Source organism: Bos mutus, chromosome 11 (genome assembly GCF_027580195.1).
Source record: "Bos mutus isolate GX-2022 chromosome 11, NWIPB_WYAK_1.1, whole genome shotgun sequence".
Classification (NCBI taxonomy): Eukaryota; Metazoa; Chordata; class Mammalia; order Artiodactyla; family Bovidae; genus Bos; species Bos mutus.
In genome coordinates, this window is record NC_091627.1 from 13,387,159 (window position 1) to 13,397,589 (window position 10,431).

Consider the following 10,431-nt stretch of genomic DNA (forward strand, 5'->3'; position numbering starts at 1 on the left):
TTAGAATTTTCCATAGCTTGTTGTGATCCACACAGTCAAAGGCTTTAGTGTAAGCAATGAAGGAGCAGTAGATGTTTTTGTGGAATTCTCTTGATTTTTCTATGATCCAATCGATGTTGGAAATTTGATCTCTGGTTCCTCTGCCTTTTCTAAATCCAAATGAACATCAGTAGGTTCTTGGTTCATGAACTGTTGAAACCTAGCTTGGAGGATTTTGAGCATGACCTTGCAAGCATATGTAATGAGTGCAATTGTGCAGTAGTTTGAATATTACTTGACATTATCCTTCTTTGGTATTGGAATGAAAACTGGCCTTTTCCAGTGCCTTGACCACTGCTGAATTTTGCAAATTTGTTCACATATTGAGTGCAGCATTTTAACAGCATCATCTTTTGGGATTTGAAATGTTTCAGCCAGAATTCTATCACCTCTGCTAGTTTTGTTCAGAGTAATGCTTCCTAAACCCCACTTGACTTCAACTCCAGGATGTCTGGCTCTAGGTGAGTGATCACACCACCATGGTTATCTGAGTTATTAAGACATTTTTTGTACAGTTCTTCTGTGTATTCTTTACATCTCTTCTTAATATCTTCTTCTTCTGTTTGGTTGATACTGTTTCTGTTATTTATTGAGCCCATCTTTGCCTGAAATGTTCCTTTTTTATCATTAATTGTCTTGTTTATCTTCTTGTCAAGAAATAAACCATCCTTCTGTAAATGTATCTCCAGACATTTCTGGTGCTTCATGTTGACTCAGCTCTGGGTGTTCATAGGTAGGAAGACACCTGAGATCTGGGATCTGAGAGCTAGGAGATACTGAAGGATTGGAAGGGTTTATTAGAATTTAGTTGCCTGATTGATCATTCATGATTCCCCAATATTGATCTTCACACTGGATAATTATTGACATTTAATGAACACTATGTCAGACTAATAAATTTTTGGATAATAGCTTCACTAATTTTTTTCAACAGTCCTAAGAGGTAGGTGTTATTAAACTTCACTGTCAACATAGTCAGAAAGAGTAGGAAGCTAGCATGTTCATACAGTAGCTTCTGTAGTCACATTCATCTCTTGTGTTTTTTTTTTAATTTATTGGAACGTCTATTCCTATGACTCTACTATTTCTCTGTCTCTCTTTAGTTAGAGAAAATAGTCAGGATCTTAAGATGTGTTATTTCAAGATCTGATGGAGTCTTCTACTCAGATAACTGTCAACACTCATATTCCTGAAGTCCTTTAGTCTGTAAATGGCTTTTATTTGCCTTCAATTTTGTTCAGTCCATCAGTGTTTATTTATATCTGGAAAGTAGAGAAAACTTTCTTGCCTTGAAAATCCTATGAACAGAGGAGCCTGGTAGGCTACAGTCCATGGGGTTGCAAACAATCGGACATGACTGAGCACAATTGTACACACACACACACATACACACACACTCAAACTATTAATAGGTGAATACAGTCAGGATGTGAGTCAGCAAAACTCACAAACAAAATGCACATGTACAATTCAACTACACACAGAGAACGCTCAAGCATCCTCTACACAGATACTGCAGTCCAAGAGGTTATTCATATTTGAATCATGAGCCATGCAGAAGGTATTACACACAGCGCACAAGCAAAGAATGCAAGTCAAGTGAGCACACACAGATAGGAAATTTCCAGCTTCTCTGGAAATCCAGTTACAAAAACACATATAGTTATACAACACAATGCACACACAAATACATTCAATGTCCCTCATGGTCACAGATGCACATGTTTACACACGACACACATGCATGATTTCTGGGCTCCTCCTGAGCTATAACAGTGATATGAGTTCAGATACCTTCCTCTTCTTTCTGTTACCTGAATCCTCACTTTCTGCCCAAAAGACCCAGCATCCAAAGAAAAAAGGCAAACCTTGGTGGCCTGAGGACCTTTACAGACTCTCATGTCTGTTCAGCAACCTCAAAACAACAGGCAAGAAGGTCTCCTTTGACTCACGAGAAAGAAACCCCAGAGAGAAACAGCCCCCAGTCCCTGACTAGAGAAGCAGTCAACTGGGGCTAATTGCCCAGCTTCCTGCTGACCCCTCAGGAAGGAGTATACTTGGAGTGCAGAGGGGCTGAGCTATACCTGCAGCCACAGGAGAAATTGTCCCTAAAGTCAGTGGTACCTTGGGCTTCTGGTCAAGACTCAGCTGGGAGGCAGAGGTTCCCCCATTCCCTGTGGCCTCTGCATCGTGCGTTCAGCTTCTGTCTACTGATGTATGGTACACACAGTCCTTATGATCTCAGCAAGCTTCTTTCTGCAGGCTTCCTAACATCTACACAGGCTTCTATTAGAACACAAAGTCCCTTAAAATGTACAGGTCTTCTCACTTTTCTGTGAGGTTCTCTAGAGTAAGGTCTGTGCCTTGTTCAGGAGTAGGGGAACTGAATCTATAACTTTGAAAAAGACTCAGGGCTCTCCCCCTAGTAAGAGAGCATGACTGAGCAAGTTATCAGAGAGCTCAGATTCAGTTTCTTCAAAGTAGAAGTAATAATTGTTTCCTTCATGTCAATTTGAAGGATGCATAAATGAGTTTTATGGAAAGCTTGACAAATGTTAAGGTTTATTGTCAATGTCTTTATCACTGAGTTCGTGCATACTAGGTCGTTTTAGTCATGTCCAATTATTTGCAACTCTATGGACCGTAGCCCACCAGTCTCCTCTGTCCATGGTATTCTCAAGGCAAGAATATTGGAACAGATTGCATGCCCTCCTGCAGGGGATCTTCCCCACCGAGGGATCCAACCTACATTTCTTAAGTCTTCTGCATTGGCCGGCAGGTTCTTTATCACTAGTGCTACCTGTGAAATCCCTTTTTGTCACTAGGGATCAGCTATGGCTCACAATAGACACCTGGTCATCACTGAATTGGAGATATGAATGGCAACCCAAACCAGTGTTCTTGCCTGGAGAATCCCATGGACAGAGGAGCCTGGTGGACCACAGTCCATGAGGTAGCAATGAGTCCAGGACAAGACTGAGCGCCTGATACACACACACACACACAATCACTGAATGAATTCATCTTTTCATTCATGTGCTTAAATGATCATTAAGGCTCTCATAAAAGTAAACACTAATGTATGCTCTGGAGACATAACAGTGAATAATATCAACAGATACCCCTTTTGTGAAATACACACCCAAGTAGGAGTGGTGCAGAAAAAAATTAATGCAAAATGAATAGCAGATAAATGGTCAAAAGTGCTGGGGCATGATAAAAATCAGGCACAGAGTTAGGGAGAATGAAGAAGTTCAGAAAAGACCTAGTGTTACAGGTCTTTTCAGTGTTACAGGGTTATTTTTCACAGAAACCCAGATATCCCTTCAATCAAGTGACTCCAGATCTGTAAACTCATTTACACCATTGCACACCTACTAGAATGGCTACAATGGAAATGGCTAAATGGAAAGGACCACTGCTATCAAGTGTCACTGAAGGTATGACAGAATTGTAACTCTCATACACTGCTCGTGGGAGTATGAAACAGTTTGAAATTTTCTTTAAAAGCTAAACATAGAAGGAGGAGCCAAGATGGCGGAGGAGTAGGATGGGGAGAATACTTTCCCCCCTACAAATTCATCAAAAGAACATTTAAACGCTGAGTAAATTCCACAAAACAATTCTGAAGGCTGGCAGAGGACATCAGGCACCCAAAAAAGCAACCCAAGTCTTCGAAAGGAGGTAGGAAAAAATAAAAAAGACAAAAAAAGAGAGACAAAAGAGGGAGGGATGGAGTTCCGTCCCGGGTAGGGAGTCTTAAAAAGAGAGAAGTTTCCAAACACCAGGAAACCTTCTCACTGCCGAATCTGTGCCGAGCTTTGGAAGCACAAAGGGCAGCATAACAGGGAGGAAAAATAAATAAACAATTAAAACCCGCAGATTGCGAGCCCTACGGTAACTCCCCAGGCAGAGAAGGAGCGCAGACGCCTGCACACGCCATTAGCAAGCGGGGGCTGGGCAGGGAGGCGCGGCGCGGGCTGCATCGCTTAGAGTGAGGACCTGGCCTGAATACCCTGAGCACTATCTGAGCAAAATAATTTGGGCTAGCAAACCAGACTGTGGGATATCTACCATGCGAAAAGCCAGCCCTAACCTAAGACACCGCCAGGCCCGTGCACAGAACAAAGGACTGAACAGAGATAGCCGGCTGCAGACCATCCCCCTCTGGTGACAGGCAGCCAGAACCAGAAGGGGGCAATCGCAGCCCCAGAGCAACATTATCTATAAAACTGTAAGCAGGCTTCTTTGCTAACTAAAACTTCTTGGGGGTCTGGACGGTCAACATCTGCCTGAGAAGTTGCGCCGGTTGTACACCTAGATAACCGAACCACGGGGAGGCGATAAGTTGCAGCAATTGTGCTCACCAAACACCTCATCACCTGAGCTGCTCGGACCTGGGAAGGGCACAAAGCGCAGGCCCAACCGAGTCTGTGCCTCTGAGGACTACCCAAGTGCCTGAACCTGAGCGGCTTGGACCTGGGAGGTGCAGGCAGCCCAGGGCCGGCCACGGATGGTTCCCTGCGGAATAACCTAGAGCCTGAGCTGTGTGGGCAGGGAGGCTACAGGCGCCGTGAGCGGGGGCAGACCCAGTGTGGCTGAGGCACTGCGAGCACACGCCAGTCTTATTTATTTGCAGCATCCCTCCCTCCCTCCCCACAGCGCGACTGAACAAGTGAGCCTAAAAAAAAAAAAAAAAAGTGTCCTCCACCGTCCCCTTTGTGTCAGTGCGGAAACCAGACACTGAAGAGACCAGCAAACAGAAGAAGTTATAACAGAGGGAACCACCTTGGAAGCTATAGGCAATAGATTAAAACCCTGTGGTTACTACTGACTACATAGGAAGGGGCCTATAGATCTTGAGAAATATAAGTCGGACCAAGGAACTAGCCCAAAATGAACTGAATCCACCATACTCACAACTAAACCAGAGAAAGTCCTAGATATATTTTTACTATTTTTACGATCATTCTTCCTTTTTTTAAATTAAAAAAAAATTCTAAGTCCTCTATTATTCCTTTAATTTTCATTTTTATAACCTATTACTTTGCAAAAAAAAAAAAAAAAAGACCTTTTTACAGCAAACTTCATATATATATTTTATAATGTTTTGACCTTTTTTTTTTTTTTTTCTTTAACATTGTATTTTTGAAATTCCAAACTCTATTCTAGATTTTTAATTTTAGCTTTTTGGTATTTGTTATCAATTTTGTACCTGTATTTTCTTTATATTTTTTGCGACTTTGTTTGTTTTGGTTTTTTTTCTCTCTTTCTTTTTCTTCTTCTTTTTTTTAACATTGTATTTTTGAAATTCCAAACTCTAGATTCTTAACTTTTGCTTTTTGGTATTAGTTATCAATTTTGTACCTATATTTTCTTTATAATTTTCACGACCTTGTTTGTTTTTGTTTGTTCATTTTTTCTCTCTTTCTTTTCCTTCTTCTTTTCTTTAACATCATATTTTTGAAATTCCAAAATCTACTTTAGACTTTTAATTTTTGCTTTTATGTATTTGTTACCAATTTTGTACCTTCAAGAATCCAATCTTCAGTACCCATTTTTCACTACGGAGTGAGATTACCGGCTTGACTGCTCTCTCTCCCTTTAGACCCTCCTTTTTCTCCACCAGGTCGCCTGTGTCTCCTCCCTAACCCCTCTCTACTCTACCCAACTCTGTGAATTTCTGTGTGTTCCAGACGGTAGAGAACACTTAGGGAACTGATTACTGGCTGGATCTGTCTCCCTCCTTTTCATTCCCCCCTTTTATCTTCCTGGCCACCTCTGTCTCCTTCCTCCTTCTTCTCTTCTCTGCATAACTCCGTGAACATCTCTGAGTGGTCCAGTTGTGGTGTGCACATGAGGAAGTGATTACTGGCTAGCCCACTCTCTCCTCTATTGATTCCACCTCATCTCATTTGGGTCACCTCTAACTCCCTCCTCCCTCTTCTCTTCTCCATGTAATGCTGTGAACCTCTCTGGGTGACCCTCACGGTAGAGAAACTTTTCATCTTTAATGTAGATGTTTTATCAATGGTGCTGTATAGAAGGAGAAGTTTTGAAACTACTGTAAAAATAAGACCAATAACTGGAAGCAGGAGGCTTAAGTCCAAACCCTGTCTCCAGGGAACTCCTGACTCCAAGGAACATTAATTGACAGGAGCTCATCAAACGCCTCCATACCTACACTGAAACCAAGCACCACACAAGGGCCAACAAGTTCCAGGGCAAGACATACCAAGCAAATTCTCCAGCAACAAAGGAACACAGCCCTGAGCTCCAAGATACAGGCTGCACAAAGTCACCCCAAAACTATAGACATCTCATAACTCATTACTGGACACTTCATTGCACTCCAGAGAGAAGAAATTCAGCTCCATCCACCAGAACACCAACACAAGCTTCCCTAACCAGGAAACCTTGACAAGCCACCTGTACAAACCCACACACAGAGAGGAAACGCCACAATAAAAAGAACTCCACAAACTGCCAGAATACAGAAAGGACACCCCAAAATCAGCAATTTAAACAAGATGAAGAGACAGAGGAATACCCAGCAGATAAAGGAACTGGAAAATGCCCACCACACCAAACAAAAGAGGAAGAGATAGGGAATCTACCTGATAAAGAATTCCGAATAATGATAGTGAAATTGATCCAAAATCTTGAAATCAAAATGGAATCACAGATAAATAGCCTGGAGACAAGGATTGACAAGATGCAAGGAAGGTTTAACAAGGACCTAGAAGAAATAAAAAAGAGTCAATATATAATGAATAATGCAATAAATGAAATTAAAAACACTCTGGAGGCAACAAATAGTAGAATAACAGAGGCAGAACATAGGATTAGTGAATTAGAAATAGAAAGGTAGAAATAAATGAATCAGAGAGAATAAAAGAAAAACGAATTAAAAGAAATGAGGACAATCTCAGAGACCTCCAGGACAATATTAAACGCTACAACATTCGAATCATAGGGGTCCCAGAAGAAGAAGACCAAAAGAAAGACCATGAGAAAATACTTGAGGAGATAATAGTTGAAAACTTCCCTAAAATGGGGAAGGAAATAATCACTCAAGTCCAAGAAACCCAGAGAGTCTCAAACAGGATAAACCCAAGGTGAAACACCCCAAGACACATATTAATCAAATTAACAAAGATCAAACACAAAGAACAAATATTAAAAGCAGCAAGGGAAAAACAACAAATAACACACAAGGGAATTCCCATAAGGATAACAGCTGATCTTTCAAAACAAAACTCTTCAAGCCAGGAGGGAATGGCAAAACACACTTAAAATGATGAAAGAAAATAACCTACAGCCCAGATTATTGTACCCAGCAAGGATCTCATTCAAATATGAAGGACAAATCAAAAGCTTTTCAGACAAGCAAAAGCTGAGAGAATTCTGCACCGCCAAACCAGCTCTCCAACAAATATTAAAAGATATTCTCTAGACAGGAAACACAAAAACAGTGTGTAAATTCAAACCTAAAACAATAAAGTAAATGGTAATGGGATCATACTCATCAGTAATTACCTTAAATGTAAATGGGTTGAATGCCCCAACCAAAAGACAAAGACTGGCTGAATGGATACAAAAACAAGACCCCTACATATGTTGTCTACAAGAGACCCACCTCAAAACAGGGGACACATACAGACTGAAAGTGAAGGGCTGGAAAAAGATTTTCCATGTAAATAGGGACCAAAAGAAAGCAGGAGTAGCAATACTCATATCAGATAAAATAGACTTTAAAACAAAGGCTGTGAAAAGAGACAAAGAAGGACATGACATAATGATCAAAGGATCAATCCAAGAAGAAGATATAACAATTATAAATATATATGCACCCAACATAGGAGCACCGCAATATGTAAGACAAATGCTAACAAGTATGAAAGGAGAAATTAACAATAACACAATAATAGTGGGAGACTTTAATACCCCACTCACACCTATGGATAGATCAACTAAACAGAAAATTAACAAGGAAACACAAACTTTAAATGATACAATAGACCAGTTAGACCTAATTGATATCTATAGGACATTTCATCCCAAAACAATGAATTTCACCTTTTTCTCAAGCGCACACGGAACCTTCTCCAGGATAGATCACATCCTGGGCCATAAACCTAGCCTTCATAAATTCAAAAAAATAGAAATCATTCCAAGCATCTTTTCTGACCACAAGGCAGTAAGATTAGATCTCAATTACAGGAGAAAAACTATTAAAAATTCCAACATATGGAGGCTGAACAACACGCTGCTGGATAACCAACAAATCACAGAAGAAATCAAAAAAGAAATCAAAATTTGCATAGAAATGAATGAAAATGAAAACATAACAACCCAAAAACCTGTGGGACACTGTAAAAGCCGTGCTAAGGGGAAAGTTCATAGCAATACAGGCATACCTCAAGAAACAAGAAAAAAAGTCAAATCAATAACCTAACTCTACACCTAAAGCAACTAGAAAAGGAAGAAATGAAGAACCCCAGGGTTAGTAGAAGGAAAGAAATCTTAAAAATTAGAGCAGAAATAAATGCAAAAGAAACAAAAGAGAACATAGCAAAAATCAACAAAACCAAAAGCTGGTTCTTGGAAAGGATAAATAAAATTGACAAACCATTAGCCTGACTCATCAAGAAACAAAGGGAGAAAAATCAAATCAATAAAATTAGAAATGAAAATGGGGAGATCACAACACACAACACAGAAATACAAAGGATCATAAGAGACTACTATCAACAATTATATGCCAATAAAATGGACAACGTGGAAGAAATGGACAAATTCTTAGAAAAGTACAACTTTCCAAAACTGGACAAGGAAGAAATAGAAAATCTTAACAGACCCATCACAAGCACAGAAATTGAAACTGTAATCAGAAATCTTCCAGCAAACAAAAGCCCAGGTCCAGACGACTTCACAGCTAAATTCTACCAAAAATGTAGAGAAGAGCTAACACCTATCCTGCTCAAACTCTTCCAGAAAATTTCAGAGGAAGGTAAACTTCCAAACTCTTTCTATGAGGCCACCATCACCCTAATACCAAAACCTGACAAAGAGCCCACAAAAAAAAGAAAACTACAGGCCAATATCACTGATGAACATGGATGCAAAAATCCTTAACAAAATTCTAGCAATCGGAATCCAACAACACATTAAAAAGATCATACACCATGACCAAGTGGGCTTTATCCCAGGGATGCAAGGATTCTTCAATATCCACAAACAAAACAATGTAATACACCACATTAACAAATTGAAAAATAAAAACCATATGATTATCTAAATAGATGCAGAGAAAGCCTTTGACAAAATTCAACATCCATTTATGATAAAAACTCTCCAGAAAGCAGGAATAGAAGGAACATATCTCAACGTAATAAGAGCTATATATGACAAACCCACAGCAAACATTATCCTCAATGGTGAAAAATTGAAAGCGTTTCCTCTAAAGTCAGGAACAAGACAAGGGTACCCAGTTTCACCACTACTATTCAACATAGTTTTGGAAGTTTTGGCCACAGCAATCAGAGCAGAAAAAGAAATAAAAGGAATCCAAATTGGAAAAGAAGAAGTAAAACTCTCACTATTTGCAGATGACATGATCCTCTACATAGAAAACCCTAAAGACTCCACCAGAAAATTACTAGAACTAATCAATGATTATAGTAAAGTTGCAGGGTATAAAATCAACACACAGAAATCGCTTGCATTCCTATACACTAATAATGAGAAAACAGAAAGAGAAATTAAGGAAACAATTCCATTCACCATTGCAACGGAAAGAATAAAATACTTAGGAATATATCTACCTAAAGAAACTAAAGACCTATATATAGAAAACTGTAAAACACTTGTGAAAGAAATCAAAGAGGACACTAATAGATGGAGAAATATACCATGTTCATGGATTGGAAGAATCAATATACTGACAATGAGTATACTACCCAAAGCAATCTATAGATTCAACACAATCCCTATCAAGCTACCAACGGTATTCTTCACAGAGCTAGAACAAATAATTTCACAATTTGTATGGAAATACAAAAAACCTCGAATAGCCAAAGCTATCTTGAGAAAGAGGAATGGGACTGGAGGAATCAACCTGCCTGACTTCAGGCTCTACTGCAAAGCCACAGTTATCAAGACAGTATGGTACTGGCACAAAGACAGAAATATAGATCAATGGAACAAAATAGAAAGCCCATAGATAAATCCACACACATATGGACACCTTGTCTTTGACAAAGGAGGCAAGAATATACAATGGATTAAAGACAATCTCTTTAACAAGTGGTGCTGGGAAAACTGGTCAACCACTTGTAAAAGAATGAAACTAGAACACTTTCTAACACCATACACAAAAATAAACTCAAA